Source organism: Dermacentor albipictus, unplaced genomic scaffold (assembly GCF_038994185.2).
Source record: "Dermacentor albipictus isolate Rhodes 1998 colony unplaced genomic scaffold, USDA_Dalb.pri_finalv2 scaffold_97, whole genome shotgun sequence".
NCBI lineage: Eukaryota > Metazoa > Arthropoda > Arachnida > Ixodida > Ixodidae > Dermacentor > Dermacentor albipictus.
Genome location: NW_027225651.1, coordinates 71,767 through 88,591, shown reverse-complemented (window position 1 = coordinate 88,591; position 16,825 = coordinate 71,767). Strand labels below are relative to the sequence as shown.

The window sequence follows — 16,825 nt, the reverse complement described above, 5'->3', positions numbered from 1 at the left end:
CGATGCTTCTATCCGGTTGTCTGTTGTCGCCGAACCTTGTGCTATCAGATTTCATCGCGCGACGCGAATGGTGTAGAACTTTGTGGAAGGCACGCGGGTCCCAACGATTAGTCTGGAACGTTCGACGACTGTTGTATAAAAGCCGACGCGCTTGACCCGCTGATCAGATTTTCGACGATCGCCGACTGTTTTCGCCGCTATCGTTGTGCTTTAAGTGTAGCCTGTTTTGTGGGCACGGGTTCGCCCAATAAAAGCTAGTTTTGTGTTTCACAGTAGTGCTACTGTGTTCTTTCTTCACCGTCACTACCACGTGACATCTGGTGGAGGTGCTTGGTAAGTCCGGTCATGAATGGTTATCCTTGCCGTGCAGATTCCAGTCGGCGTAATCAGGTGTCCTCCAGCGGTGCGAATTTGAGGGCCTTCCCATGCAGTCTTAACCTTCTTCAACTGGGCGGTGATGTGTCCACTCATGACGGAGTAATCAGCCCCTGTGTCCACTAAGGCGGTAACTGCGTGGCCGTCGAGAAGCACATCGAGGTCGGTGGTTCTTTGTCTGGCGTTGCAGTTAGGTCTTGGCGTCGGATCACGGCTGCGTCGTGTTGAAGTGAAGCTGGAACGTCGCGTCGTCAAGTCGTCTTTCGTCGGTGTAGTCTTGGCTTCGCGACTTCATCGGGATGGCGGCGTGTCGTCATCAGGTCGTCGAGATGGTTTCTTCGTCGTCTTCGTCGGCGGCGGAGGATCTTCGTCAGTTCGACGAACAGCAACCGCACCTCCATCGGTTGCCGCTTTTAGTTTTCCGGATATGGGCTCGCTGACCGGCCCCGGGCTGGGCCAGTGTATGGTCGGCGCTGCGGCGACAGGTAGCGGCCTGGTGATCGCGAACGCGATGGTCGTCGAGTGCTCCACTGAGTAGCGGCGAGGTAGTCGGCGATATCGCAAGGGCGTTCACCTTGCTGCGGGCGCGGAGCGTTGACGGCGAATCCTCGCAGTCCCATCTCCCGGTATGGGCATCGGCGGTACACATGGCCGGCTTCTCCGCAGTGATAGCAGAGCGGGCGGTTGTCGGGGGCTCGCCAAATGTGCGTCTTCCTCGCGTAGGTGCGCTGGGCGACGGGTGGGCGTGTTGGCGGCGGCGGCGGCGGCGGACGACGGAATTGCGTCGTCGCAGGGCCCTGGCATGGTCTCGGAAGGGGACCTTGACGGCGTACAACGGCGGCGTAGGTCATCGCTTCGGGCTGGGGTTGCGGTAATTGGGGTTGCACCTCCGTAACTCCAAGCGACCGCTGAACCTCATCTTTGACGACGTCAACGATTGAGGCCACTTGAGGCCGCGACCTAGGGCACATCTTCTGCAACTCTTCCCGTACGACCGCTCTGATAGTCTCGCGCAGATCGTCGGTGGCCAGCGATTGGATTCCTGCATAGTTTGTAGAGTTCGTGCGGCGGTTGAATTGCCGGTTTCGCATTTCGAGTGTCTTCTCAATGCCGGTGGCCTCGCGAAGGAACTCTGCTACGGTCGTCGGTGGGCTTCGTACCATTGCGCCGAAAAGTTCTTCCTTCACACCACGCATGAGCATTCGAACTTTATTTTCCTCGGCCATATCCGGGTCGGCGTGGCGGAACAGACGGGTCATTTCTTCCGTAAAGATGGCAACGTTCTCGTTTGGTAGGTGCACTCAGGCGTCCAGCATAGCTTCGGCCCTTTCCTTGCGCACGACACTTGTAAAGGTGCGCAGGAAGCCGCTACGGAAGAGGTCCCATGTCATTAAGGTCGACTCCCGGTTCTCAAACCACGTTCTGGCGGCATCTTCTAAGGCAAAGTATACATGCCGCTGCTTGTCGTCGGAGTCCCAGTTGTTAAAACTCGCGATTCGCTCGTAGGTCTCCAGCCAGGATTCCGAGTCTTCAGTCGCTGCTCCATGGAAGGTCGGTGGGTCCCGGGGTTGTTGTAGGATAACGGGGGACGCTGGGGCAGCCATTCAAAGTCGTCAGTGACCATCACGCGTTGTGTTGGCTAGCGAGTATAAAGGATCCTTCAGGACGACTGGCGCGGTGGAGCCTCAGACTGCAAGAATACGACATCACCCGCCGTGGTTGCTCAGTGGTTATGGTGTTAGGCTGCTGAGCACGAGGTCGCGGGATCGAATCCCGGCCATGGCGGCCGCATTTCGATGGGGGCGAAATGCGTAAAGACCCTTGTACTTAGATTTAGGCGCACGTTAAAGAACCCCAGGTGGTCGAAATTTCCGGAGTCCTCCACTACGGCGTGCCTCATAATCAGAAAGTGGTTTTGGCACGTAAAACCCCATAATTTAATACGACATCACTGTAACCTACAAGTCCGGACGAAAACACTCCGATGCCGATTGCCTATCACGTGCCCCCATTGACCCGCCGCCGCAAGATGACGAAGATGACGACGCCTTCCTTGGTGTGATAAGCGCGGAAGACTTCGCTCAACAGCAACGGGCAGACCCGGAGCTAAGAGGCCTGGTGGAATATTTGGAAGGGCACACCGACGTTGTCCCCAGGGCAATTCAGCGCGGATTATCCTTCTTCACGCTTCAAAACAATCTCCTCGTGAAGAAGAACTTTTCACCATTCCGCGCCAACTACCTTCTTGTTGTGCCGTCAGGACTTCGTCCAGAAGTATTGCACGCCCTACATGACGATCCGACCGCTGGACACCTCGGTTTTTCCCGGACACTGTCGAGGATACAAGAAAAATATTATTGGCCGCGCCTGACCGCCGACGTCGCCCGTTATGTCAGAACATGCCGAGACTGTCAGCGACGCAAGACACCACCGACAAGGCCAGCCGGATTACTACAACCAATCGAGCCTCCTTGCCGACCATTTCAGCAGATCGGGATGGACTTGCTGGGACCCTTTCCGACGTCAACAACCGGAAATAAGTGGTCGCCGTGGCGACAGACTACCTCACCCGCTTCGCTGAAAATAAAGCACTGCCGAAAGGTAGCGCAGCTGAAGTGGCGAAATTCTTTGTCGAAAACATCCTGCTTCGACATGGCCCCCCAGAAGTCCTCATCACCGACAGAGGAACGGCCTTTACAGCGGAGCTCACCCAAGCCATTCTGAAATACAGTCAGACAAGGCACAGGAGGACCACGACCTACCACCCACAGACGAATGGTCTTACGGAGCGGCTGAATAAGACCCTCGCCGACATGCTAGCGATGTACGTCGACGTCGAACACAAGACCTGGGATGCCGTCCTGGCGTACGTAACATTCGCTTACAACACGGTGGTGCAAGAAACAACACAGATCACGCCGTTTAAGCTGGTTTATGGCGGGAACCCGATGACGACGCTCGACGCCATGCTGCCCCACGTCACTGACGAAGAGAATGTTGACGTCGCTAGCTATCTCCAGCGGGGAAGAAGCCTGACAGCTCACCCGCCTACGGATCAAGCACCAACAGAGTACCGACAGCCGGCACTATAACCTCCGTAACGCTTTTTTGAGTACCAACCCGGTGACCGTGTTTGGATTTGGACACCGATACGCCGACGAGGACTCAGTGAGAAACTACTCCGACGCTATTTCGGACCCTACAAGGTCATCCGACGTATTGGCGCTGTGGACTATGAGGTCGTGCCAAACGGCATTTCGCATTCACAGCGGCGCCGCACACGATCTGAAGTGGTCCACGTGGTGCGCCTTAAACCCTTTTACGGACGCTGACGAAATTCCTTATTTTTTGTTGTTGTTTTCTTTGCTACGGGTGTTTTTATTTCGCTTGTATGCAGCATCGGGTCGATGCTTTTTAAGAGGGGGGTATTGACACGTGTACTTATCTTTATCGGGCGACCACGTTTCACCGCTTAACAACTGTAATCGCACAGCGAGGGACACGCCTGAATGTATCCGATGTTTCTCGATAGTTATCGATGCTTCTATCCGGTTGTCTGTTGTCGCCGAACCTTGTGCTATCAGATTTCATCGCGTGTCGCGAATGGTGTAGAACTTTGTGGAAGGCACGCGGGTCCCAACGATTAGTCTGGAACGTTCGACGACTGTTGTATAAAAGCCGACGCGCTTGACCCGCTGATCAGATTTTCGACGATCGCCGACTGTGTTCGCCACTATCGTTGTGCTTTAAGTGTAGCCTGTTTTGTGGGCAAAGGTTCGCCCAATAAAAGCTAGTTTTGTCTTTCACAGTACTGCTACTGTCTTCTTTCTTCACCGTCACTACCACGTGACAATATCGAAGCGTACAGAGCAAACTATCTTTCTCGTATGCCACAACCATCAGCCGAAACGAAGGGACATCTAGAAGCACCCATTATGCATGCTGAAATAGAAAGTGCTATGGATAACCTGAGCCGTAATAAGTCGCCAGGTCCGGATGGTCTTGGCGCAGCCTTTTAAAAGCGTTCAAGAACAAGTTGGTGCCTTTGTTGAAAGCGCTGTTTGACGAAGTTTCTCCTACGAACATATTACCACCGTCATACTATGAAGCGCATACTGTCCTCATTCCTAAAGCGAACCAAAAAGCAATGTTAAGACTAGTCACGGCGTGCACTCATTTCATTGACCAACAAGGATTACGAAGTTTTTATGAAAGTTCTTGCAAGCCGATTACAGTCAATCATTAAGGATCTTGTAGGACCACACCAGACTTGCGGTATTAGGGGCACACTATCGCGACAAATGTACACACGATGAGAAGGGTCTTGGAATGCTGTGACGATTTGGAATATGCTGTTGCCATTCAGCAGACAGATTCAGAAAAAGCCTTTGATTTTCTCCCACACGAAATTTAGTCATTAGTGTGGTGTCCGCTGCCGGAGCGGTGATGCAAGCAAAAGACCGACGCCACTCCGATGTAGCGACGAACCCAAAAAGCCTCGTGTTTATTAGACAGCCGCTTTTTATCCCTTTTGCTCCATGACGTCACAGCCTGCGCAGATGAGTGCTGAGTCAGATCAGAGAACCGCCAACACTACAACTCTTTTTTTTTTACGCAACACATAGAGAACAAATGAACCACAAAACAACCAAACAGTAGGAAACGTACAAATGGGATGAGTATACAGGACTCAAGTGTAGCCATATCGCTGTGGCGGCCTTATTTCTCGACCGTAGCGTGTCATATAACCACCGGGTCTCCTCTCCTCATATGAGGCAGCAGCCGGCGTTGAATTAAGGACACAAGGCTCTGCCGAGGCCTTGTTTTCCTCGGATTGGCCTGCAGCGTCCGTAGTCGCAGGAAAGTCATAGGATGGGTCATGCACACCGGTTCGCTCGCTGTACCGCACCAACGCGTGTCTGTTTCTCTCTAGTTCAACCCCGTCGTCTGTCCGCACCCGATAAGACCGAGGCCGCATGGCCCGACTCAACACTTTTGCTGGAATTTTGCTGTTTTTTATCCATACCTGGTTTCCCGGGGTGAGCAGCGGTAGCTGCGTTACCGCATGGCGGCAGTCGTAGTGAAATTTTTGCTTCATCCGCGCTTTCTTGTCTTTGTGTCGGAGGCTCCTGAGACCACTCGTCATTGACGGTACTAGCTGTTTCGGGTGGACGGGAAGCGTAGAGCGCAACCGTCGGCCCATCAATAGCTGGGTAGGGCTTGTACCCAAAGGACCTGAGGAGTCCCTATAAGCTAGGAGGGCCAGGTATGGGTCAACCGCTTTTTCCAACATCCGTTTTACCGTCTGCACTGTACGTTCGGCAGCTCCATTTGACTGCGGGTACCTGGGGCTGGACGTGACGTGATGAAAGCCATAACTAGTCGCAAACAATGCAAATTCTGAGGAAGCGAATTGAAGACCGTTGTCTGTTACGGCAAGTTCTGGAATCCTGTGCCTAGCAAATATACTCTTGATTTGCTCAATAACCGCCGCCGAGCTCGTGGAAGATAAAAGGGCAAGCTCTGGATAGCGCGAAAAATAGTGTACGACCACGAGATACGATCTATCATGCCAATGGAAAAGGTCAGCTCCTACCTTCAGCCAAGGCAAGCTGGGGGACTCTGATGGCATCATGGGCTCGGCTTTCTAAACGCGCAGTCTCGCGCACTCTCGACAACTGTTTACCAGAGCTCCTAGCTCAGCGCTGAGACCGGGCCACCACACAGATTCGCGGGCCCTTGCGCGACATTTCACAATGCCCTGGTGACCAACATGCAATGAACAAAGTATTTCACTTCTTAGGTTCTGAGGCACCACAAGACGAGACCCATGCAGAAGCACACCGTCACATATTGTAAGGTGTGCTCTCTCCGACCAGTAAGGGCTTAGCCAACTGCTTACTTTAGCGAGACGTGGCCAGCCCTGCTTACAATACAACCGAAGTTGTTGGCAGGTTGAGTCTTTTTCTTGCGCGAACTTTATTTTGTTCCAATGGGCTGAAAATTTCAGTTCGCTAATGCAGCCTTGTGCATGGCTCGATACTTCACCGAAATCCAGCTCCCCTATCTCTACGTCCGCTTCCGTGCAAGGGGCCCGAGAAAGGGCGTTGGCGGTGCCAATCTGTTTTCCTGGGACATAGGAGACTGAAAAGCGATATCGCATGAGCCTCAATCGGAATCTTTGTATTCTAGGCGGAAGCACATCAAGGGGTGACTGACCGAGTAGCGATACGAGCGGTTTGTGATCCGTCTCAAATTGAAATACCCGCCGTGGTTGCTCAGTGGCTATGGTGTTGGGCTGCTGAGCACGAGGTCGCGGGATCGTATCCCGGCCCCGGCGGCCGCATTTCGATGGGGGCGAAATGCGAAAACACCCGTGTGCTTAGATTTAGGTGCACGTTAAAGAACCCCAGGTGGTCAAAATTTCCGGAGTCCCCCACTACGGCGTGCCTCATAATCAGAAAGTGGTTTTGGCACGTAAAACCCCAAATATTATTATTATTATCAAATTGAAATTCCAGCCTATCAAAAACCCTTCTAGCCTTTCTGCCGCCCACGTCAGCGCAATTGCTTCCTTTTCTATCTGCGCGTACCGTTGTTCTGTCAGCGTTAATGAACGAGAGTGGTACGCAACCGGCTGCTTTTCCCCATCTGATTGCACTTGCATGAGCACACAGCCGAGACCGAATGATGACGCGTCGGCGGACACAATAGTGCCCAGCTTAGGGTCGAATTTTGCGACGCATTGCACCGAGGTGATCAATTCTTTCAGAGTCTCGAAGGATTTTTGCTGAGGCAGGCCCCAGTGCCACTCACGGCCTTTCAAGAGAAGACTACGGAGCGGTGCTGACATGTCGGCAAGGTTGTTCACAAACCTTGCCAGATAATTTATCATGCCCAAAAACCTGCGGACATCACCAACATTTGATGGCGTAGCCATTTCGTTTATGGCTAGAACTTTCTTTGGATCCGGGGCGATTCCCGCCGCATCGACCACGTAGCCTAAAAACGCTACTCTTCTGACACAAAAAGAACATTTTGCCCGATTGAGTGTTACCCCCGCTGCAACCATCCTTTTGAGCACTGCGTGCAGCCGTTCATCATGTTCACGCTTAGTAGCTCCGTAAACCAGAACGTCGTCCATCAGGTTCACTACTCCTTGAAGGCCATCTAAGATTTCCGCCATTCGCTTTTGAAAGTATTCCGGGGCCGAGGTGATACCGAATGGCAGTCGCTGGAAGCAGTACCTGCCAAAGGGGGTGATAAATGTTGTTAGTTCTTGACTTTCGTTAGCCAATTTAACCTGGTGAAATCCTGAATTGGCATCTAATTTCGAAAAGTATGTGGCTCCCGCCAATTGCCCCAGTGTGTCGTCTAGGGTCGTCAAGACAAACCGTTCACGTAGGACGCTCTTGTTCAGCTGGGTTAGATCCACACAGATTCGAACTTCCCCACTTGGTTTGACTACTGGAACCATTCCTGCACACCATGTAGTTGGGCCATCTACCTTACGAATGACATTGCTTTTGACCATTTTCGCCTACTCTAGTTTGATGGCGTTCTTTAACGGGATGGGTACCCGCCTCGGCACGAAAATTGCAAAGGGGACGGCGCCCTCTTTTATGCGAATGGTGTATTCGCCTGATATCATGCCCAGTCCAGAGAAGAGCTGCGGATACATGTGTTCAAACTGTTTATCATCAACCACATCAAGAAATTTGACTACACCAAGTGCTTCAATGGCTGGGAGCCCTAATACGACACACTGCAGCGACTCTACAACATACAGTGTTTGTCGCATTGTTTTGCCTTTCCAAACAATGTCTGCTGAAAAACAACCATTCACTTCGAGGCGCTGATTCACAGCGCTTCTCAACACCGCTTGGGACCTGTCTATACGAGGTGGTACACCGGGGAAATCGGGCGGAACAACAGTGACTTCGGCTCCTGAATCAATTTTTGCACTCACGCGTACACCATTGATAGACATTTCCGCGTATCTGGCATTTGAGCTGTTCAGTGTCCCAACAAAAAAGTTCTGTCCATCGCCTTCTAGCATAGACACGCCCACCTGGTTGTTTTCTGTTCTCTTGCGACACGCCACGGCGAAATGTCCCTTGATACCACAGTGGTCACACCGCGCTGACCGTGCAGGGCACCGGGCTCTCGGGTGGCTCGACCGTCCGCAGAACTGGCACGCCTGCGTTCGCCGCTGTGCTGTGGCGCCAGGCTCCCAGTTGTTGGACGGCTTCCTCGTTGTTCGTCGGACTACGTCAAGTTCGCCTGTATTCGCCTCGTTGCTGACGGCCCGAAGTTCCAGTTGCTGTCGGTGAACTGTTTCCTTGAGCCTGGCCCTCGCCAGAGCGGTCGCTAGCGTAAGGCTGGCATCCATCTGGAGCGCTTCCGACAGCTGCGCGTCCTCGAGGCCGAGCACGAATCTGTCGAGGATCATTCGATCCCGAAATTCTGCAAATTCACAGCGGTCTGCAAGCTCGTGCAGGGCTGTCACAAAGTTGTCCGCACTTTCCCCGCTGTTCTTGCTTTCGTCGATGGAAATTTGCGCTTTCATAGACTATATTCTTCGTGGCCACAAAATGGGCGTGAAACTTTTTCTTCACTGTCTCGTAGCTTCGAGACTCCTCTTCAGTAAGGCCGAATGTCTGAAAAATTTTTCTTGCCTGCCTGCCCATGGTGTACAAAAGCGTTCGCACCTGGGCCTTTTCCCTTCTGTCGTTGAGCCCCGACGCGTAGCGGTAGTCGTGGAATGACTTAATCCATTCTGGCCATTCAGAAGTCCGGTCGAAGTTGAAGGGTGTCGGTGGCGGGATGGCTGCCGGTGGCGGGGCTGCCGCTGGCAGAGCCCTCATCGCGCAGATCGAACGCCGGGTGAGCGCCGCAAAGGCAGCTAGGATGGGGGGGTCGATCCCACTTCTGACATCATGTCGTGTCCGCTGCCGGAGCGGTGATGCAAGCAAAAGACCGACGCCACTCCGATGTAGCGACGAACCCAAAAAGCCTCGTGTTTATTAGACAGCCGCTTTTTATCCCTTTTGCTCCATGACGTCACAGCCCGGGCAGCATGAGTGCTGAGTCAGATCAGAGAACTGATAACACTACAATTAGTTCTTGAGCATGTGAATGTAGGATCAATCATCGCTGAAGGGGTAGCTCTGGCGTACCGGAACAGCTCAACACGGCTGATTACTAATAAGACAATGGGGGCCCCGATTAAAACAGAGCGTTCCGTGCGCCAGGTGTCTACTCCCCGCCCACTTTTGTTTGCCATCTATCTAGAAAGCTTTTGTTGGGCAATCATTCAAAACAGTAGCACAAAGGGCTTCAAACTCATGGAAGGCGAAGTGAAACTCCTGGCATATGCAGACGATGGCTTTAGTGGCTCTGCCACTCAAGCCCAATGAGGCTTTGGCAGGCCGGATTCTTGCACACTTTAAAATACTGGGTGCAATAAAGTATTATTATTATTATTATTATTATTATTATTATTATTATTATTATTATTATTATTATTATTATTATTATTCGGCAGTCGGCGGCGATTCAACAACCGGACATTAACGCACATATTTTACAGGCTCGCACGTGTTATCATCCGAGAACATTCTCCTGCTGGATTGGACCTTCATCCGGTTTTCAAGCCATCGCCACTTCGCAAACGTCATCGCAGAAGGCCTTTGCAAAATCACACGAGCCTCTGGATACCCTGGCAGAAACGCCTACCTAAACAGCCTGCAGCACGGGACGCTCTGCAGTCGGCGGCGATTCAACGACCGGACATTAACGCACATATTTTCCAGGCTCGCACGTGTTATCATCCGAGAACATTCTCCTGCTGGATTGGACCTTCATCCGGTTTTCAAGCCATCGCCACTTCGCAAACGTCATCGCAGAAGGCCTTTGCAAAATCACACCAGCCTCTGGAAACCCTGGCAGAAACGCCTACTTAAACAGCCTGCAGCACGGGACGCTCTGCAGTCGGCGGCGATTCAACGACCGGACATTAACGCACATATTTTACAGCTACTGTGCTTACCTTGTGAATCTAACTGAGGGTGTTGGCCGCCGACTGCAGAGTGTATCTTGTTGAGTCTAATTATGGACAATTGTATTGCTTGTAACAAACTACTACCCGATGATGGTCGTTTCATTACTTGTTCGGAGTGCGGGAACCCATATCATTTGGGTCAACATTGCTCAGGTGTAGCTCAAAATACTTTCGCAGCGAAGAGTCAAAGTAAACGTGAATCATGGGTGTGCAAAACGTGTCGCGCGGTAAAGCAACGAGGGGGGGCGGGCTCACAGTCTGCGAGTACGACTCTACCAGACGAAGACACTTCAGAAGCCACATTAATGTCAGAGCTGGCAGGTATTAAGCAAACTTTGACCTCTTTGCTGACTTTACATGGAAAAGTAGATTCTCTGCTCCACCTCAAGGCAGAATTCACAAACTTGAGCATAACAATGAAAGGCCTAGAAGAAACAGTCTCCTTTTTGTCTAAACAATACGACATGGTGTTAGCACAGCTTTCCGCCAGTAAAGAACGGGAAGCTGCGCGTGAAGCACAAATTACTGACATGAAAACGCAACTGGAAACACAGGCGGAACAGCTGCAGCAGCTGCAACAGGATCTAAATGAGAGCGAACAGTATGGCAGAAAAGTAAATATGGAAATCGAAGGGCTACCTGTCAAACACGAGGAAAACCTAAAAGAAGTCTTATCGAACATAGCCAGCAAACTGGAGCTATCAGATTTCTGTAGCTCTGATATCGAGGCGGTGCATCGCTTACCAAACAAACATAAGGTGAACCCAACAGTTCTGGTACGTTTTTCTTCCGTGACCGCAAGGAATGCGTGGTTTGATGCGCGGGGCAAGCTAAGACGCTTGCATCAAATTGGAGAACTGCCGAGGCTTTTCAACAATGATAATCTGACAAGAATGAACCGAAATCTGTTTTGGCGAGCTAGAACTACAGCAAAAGAAAAGAACTACAAATTTGCATGGGTCAAGGGCGGAAGTATTTTCGTGAAGAAGAATGAAGATGCACCCCTGATTCGAATTAAGAGTCTAGCCGCTATTCTTAAAATTTCATAAGCAACATGGCAACAAATTTTTCCTCTGTCTCAAATTTCAATGAGTTCAAAGATATATTTGCTACCAGCCGTGAACACGGTTTCACAGTAATTAGTATTAATATCAGATGTCTACGAAAATATTGGGAGGAATTTAGACAAGTAGCGGAATCAGTCGCAGATGTAGTAGATGCATTTATAATAGTGGAAACAAATGTACCAGAGGACTGCACTAACATTTACAATTTAAAGGGTTACAAAGCCCATTTCATGTAACGACAGAAACGACGAGGAGGGGGCTTAGCAGTGTTTGTTAAGATAAGATATGACACTGTGGTTACAGACATTTCTTTAAACCACGCCGAAAGTTTGACAGTAAAAATTACGCTTACGAACACAGAATTATTGTTGATAGCTATTTATCGTCCACCTAATAACAGTGTCACACGGTTCTTGCATGAACTTGAGGAAATTTTAGAAGGCCACAAAGCAGCAGATCAGATTTGTTTGGCGGGTGACCTAAACATTAATATATTGAACATCAGTTCGACTACTGTGTCGGATTACCTCTCCATCTTATCAACCTATGGCTTACAAGTGACTATAAATCAACCTACAAGAGAAGAACTTTTACAAAATAGACTAGTATCCTCCTGTCTAGACCATATAGCAATAAGAGCACCGAATTATTCTTTAGAGGCATGTATCATAAGGCAAAAGATAGCGGATCACTATTTTGTCGCATGTCGCCTTAAGGCACTTTTACCCCTGCCCGGAAATGACAAATCAGAAGAAAAACATGACAGTAATCAATTAAAAGTCCAGATTTTAAACAAGAGAACATTTGATCATTTGATCGCACAGTTTAACTGGGCGGAAATGATTAAGGATTGTAATTATGCTAAAGTTTATGACAAATTTTGTGAGCAGCTGAAAAAATTTGAGCTTTCTAGTATGTACACAATAACTAAAAAACAAAGGAAAAGTTACCCCTGGTTCACAGCCGGCATAATGAGAGCTATTTCCAACAGAGACTGGTTGTGGAAAAGGAGCAGGCGGGCGCCGAAAAATCAAGATTTGAAAACTGAATATAAGATTGCGAGGAATAGGGTCGTTGCGCTCTTGAGATCAGCAAAACGGCGGTATTTCGCAGACAGATTTAATCAAGCACACAGAAACTCTGCAAAAACTTGGGCTTTAATAAATACGCTCCGAGGCAGTACTGCGGCACCTGCGAATTTCATGGAATCTTTTTCAGAGAAGCCAGATGTAGTTGTAGATAATTTCAATAATTTTTTCACGCGTTTTTCTAACACTGCGCAGTCGCAGAGACACACTTGATCACTCAAACATACTGTTCAAGCATCTGCTTTTTTGCCCACGTTGTCGAGGGACGATCTGAGGCGAATAATTTTTAGTTTCCGACCTAATAAACAACCGGGCATAGATGGGTTGGCTTTGGCCACACTAAGAAGAAATTTTGATACATTAGCAGACATAGTGCTTTTTATGATTAATGGTTTTATAAGCACCGCATCAATTCCGGAGACCTTAAAAACGGCGATTGTTAAGCCACTGTATAAAGCCGGAAAAAAAGATGAAGTTGAAAACTATAGACCTATTTCTGTTTTGCCTATACTCTCTCAAATACTGGAAAAGTTTCTGTTTGATTGCATGACTTCCTTCTTGAAGAAATTTTCAATCCTAACACCAAGACAGTTTGGATTTGTTGCTGAGCGAGGTACTATTACACTGTTAGAAGAGTTCACAGATGAATTATATTCTGCTCTAGATAAGAACCTGTATAGTTGTGCCTTGTTTTTAGATTTAGCAAAAGCGTTCGAAACTGTAAATCACGATATTTTATTGGAAAAGTTGTTTCGTTTGGGTTTCAGGGGACCCTTTTTTGATATTATTTGCAATTATTTACAGAATAGATCACAGGTGGTCATGGGCAGTAAAGAAATTTTTAGCGCTAGAAAATATATTACAGCTGGTGTTCCACAGGGATCCGTGTTGTCCCCTCTTTTATTCAATTTATTTATGAACGACTTTCCCACGATAATTACAAAGGCCACTGTGTATCAATATGCAGATGATACAGTTCTACTCACTCGTCATATGCATTATGAAGAAGCAATTAGCGCCCTACAAAATGCAGTCCATAAGGCTATGCAATGGTTTGAAGAAAACTGTGTTTATATCAATGCTAAGAAAAGCAAAATCATGTGTTTTCGTAGTCCATTAAAAACTCAAAAAATGAACTTGCCAATATTTCTGCATAATGAACATTGTATTTCGTGTAAATGTACTGCTATAGAATATGTGGACACATTCAAATACCTGGGTATAACGTTCAACAGCGGCATGTCTTGGCAACATCACATGGCGTTTTTGTGTGGGAAACTACGTAGTGTTGCACATTTACTTTTCAACATAAAGGGTTTAGTACCTCTACCAGTCAAGAAAATGATAGTGCATGCACTAGCATACAGTGTGCTGAGGTATGGGATAACGATCTTCGCCTTTTGTACAGAGCACTGGAAAAATCGGATTGATAAACTACTAAAAAATATATTAAGAAATGTGGCTTATGGTAGTACACTTAACGACAATAATATTTTTCAGGAATTAGGATTTTGCACATTGGAGGGTTTATTTACCAGAACTGTTATTATGCGGCATAATTGGAGCAATGAATTCAAAGAGTCATACGATACACCTCGTTTGTTAAGAAATAAAAAACGTTTTAAGGTACCCTATTCCACTACTAAGTATGGTGAAGCGAGAAGTGTATACATCCCAAAAATATTTAACGATTTGGCCGATGAATTCTTCTTGGCAACTTCGAAAAAACAGTTGAGGAAATTATTGATGAAACGGTGAAATTTACTCCTGATCTTTACTTAAGTTGTTGATGTGTTTCTGTTTTATGTCATTGTCTGTTAACGTGTAATACTACCAAGCATTCTTCTCAAAGTTGAAAAAAACGTGTTATTATGTATATGTGTACCTTTTCACTTTTTATGTAAATATATAACCACATCGCTGTACCGACTCTGCCGGGCCTAGTCGCACAAGTCCTCGTAGACTTAGACAGGCCCGTTTCTTTGTATTGTGTTTGGATGTGTGTCAATAAATATTATTATTATTATTATTATTATTATTATTATTATTATTATTATTATTATTATTATTATTATTATTATTATTATTATTATTATTATTATTTTGTAGCATGCCGTCTTGTTTTACCAGACGCGTCTGGAACATCATCGGTGGTAACTGGATCTGGGCAGTGTAAATGCCTTGTCCCTACTGTTAATCAATCCAAGCTTGATATCGTTATCGTTTCGTTTGACTGGGCATCCTTAAGCAAAGAAGATTCTTCGGGCAAAGTATATGAAAGGTTCTGAATGCAAATGAAAAATTTTGAATTACGTTGCACACGGCTGATAGCTAAGCCGATAGGAAAGCCGATAAGATAGATAACACGGAAATTGTTGCTTCCATTTCGTATCGAGTCAACTTGCGGAAACGCTGCAAAAGAAATCCCAGGAACCAAAGACTACGATTAGAATACAAGTCGGCAAGAAATAGAGCTGTTGCTCTTCTGCGTGCCGCCAAACGCAGTTATTTCTTTTTAGAAATTACAACAATCCTCAAATAATGTAAGCAAAACTTGCTCTTTGGTAAATCATATCAGAGGAGGGAGTTCCAATAACTGGTCTATTTTCGGTGCTTTTCAAAAACCTCAAACAGAAGTGGCTGATGCTTTCAACAGGAACTTTATTAAATCATCCCAAAGGGCCGTCTCTCCATATAGAAGCCCTCAGCCGTTAGGGCATTCCGTATCTGCGTCAGCTTTCCTTCCGAAAATTTTGAGGGGTGATCTGGTAGAAATTATTTTCTGTTTCCGTCCTAACAGGCCCACTGGATATGATGGAATTTCTTTACACACCATCAGAAGGAATTTCAGTGCGCTGTGAGATAATATCCTGCATATACTGAATGCTTTTTTGGAAGGCGACGAAATTCCAGAATGCTTAAAAACTGCAGTTGTTGTACCACTACACAAGTCAGGGAAGAAAGATAGTATTGAAAACTATCGGCCAATTCCTATATTGCCGACTATTGCTCAGGTCTTAGAGAAATTTCTTTTCCATACTAAGTCTTCTTAAGAAATTTTCTATCCTGACCTATCGACAGTTTGGCTTTATTTCAGGGCGTGGTACTGTGGCACTGCATGAGGAATTTTCAGATGAACTGTTCTCGGCATTCGATCAGAATCTTTTCTCATGTGCGCTATTTTTAGATGTAGCGAAAGCGTTTGACACCCTGAATCATCAAATCTTGTTAAGTAAACTGCATATTTGGGGATTTCGTGGGCCTTTTTACAAGGTTCTCGAAAACTACTTGAGCAACAGATTTCAGGTGGTCTGTACCGATGATAAGGGCGTATTTAGTTCTAAGCTGTCGGTAAAACCTGGAGTTCCTCAGGGGTCCATTTTGTCGCCATTGTTGTTTAATATCTTCGTTAATGACTTCCCTTTGGCAATTTCGAAATGTTCAGTATTCCAGTATGCTGACGACACTGTATTATTAGCGAAACACCTTTCTTATGAAACGTCCACTGAAATGTTGCAAAATGATGTGTACAAAGCAATGCTTTGGTTTTCTAATATTGGAATTGTTGTAAATGCCCAAAAAAGAAAACATGTTTGTTTTCGCTCCCCACTTAAGACTAAAGTTATTAACATGCCTCTCTACTTGCACGAGTCAGACTGTGTTCATTGTAAATGTGTGCCTATTCTATACGCAGATTGTGTTAAATATCTCGGAATCTATTTCAATAGTAATTTGTCGTGGCAGCATCACTTATCACTTATTTGTTCTAAACTGAGGTCAGTAGCGTGGCGGTTGTTTATTATCAAAAGTATTGCGCCCTTTTCTGTAAAAAAGATTATAGCACATGCCCTAGGTTACAGTGTGTTGAGGTACGACATTACAGCCTTTCGTTTTGTTCTGATTGTTGGTGATGCAGGGTAGACCGAATTATAAAAAAACATTTTCAAAAATGTTGCATAGAATTCCCCAATAGTAACATCTGCAAATATCTTCCGTGAACTTGGTCTACCGAACTTCCATTCATTACTTATAGAAACAGTTGTCGTTAAACATTTCTGTAATTCTGGTTTCAAACAAAAAAGTGCCGCCGCAAGGGAGCTTAGAAAACATGTCCGTTATGTAGTTCCGCATTCAGCCACAAGGTATGGCGCGGCCGGACGCTGTGCTTATATGCCTGTCATATTTAACAAATTACCGGAAGAAATTTTTAACGCGACATCAAAAAGCACGCT

General features: G+C 47.3%; 1 pseudogene; it reads right to left on the bottom strand.

The window, feature by feature from the left end:
• Nucleotides 1-7,634: 7,634 nt before the first annotated feature.
• On the bottom strand, nucleotides 7,635-9,376 carry LOC139053360 (uncharacterized; annotated as a pseudogene).
• Nucleotides 9,377-16,825: the final 7,449 nt, after the last annotated feature.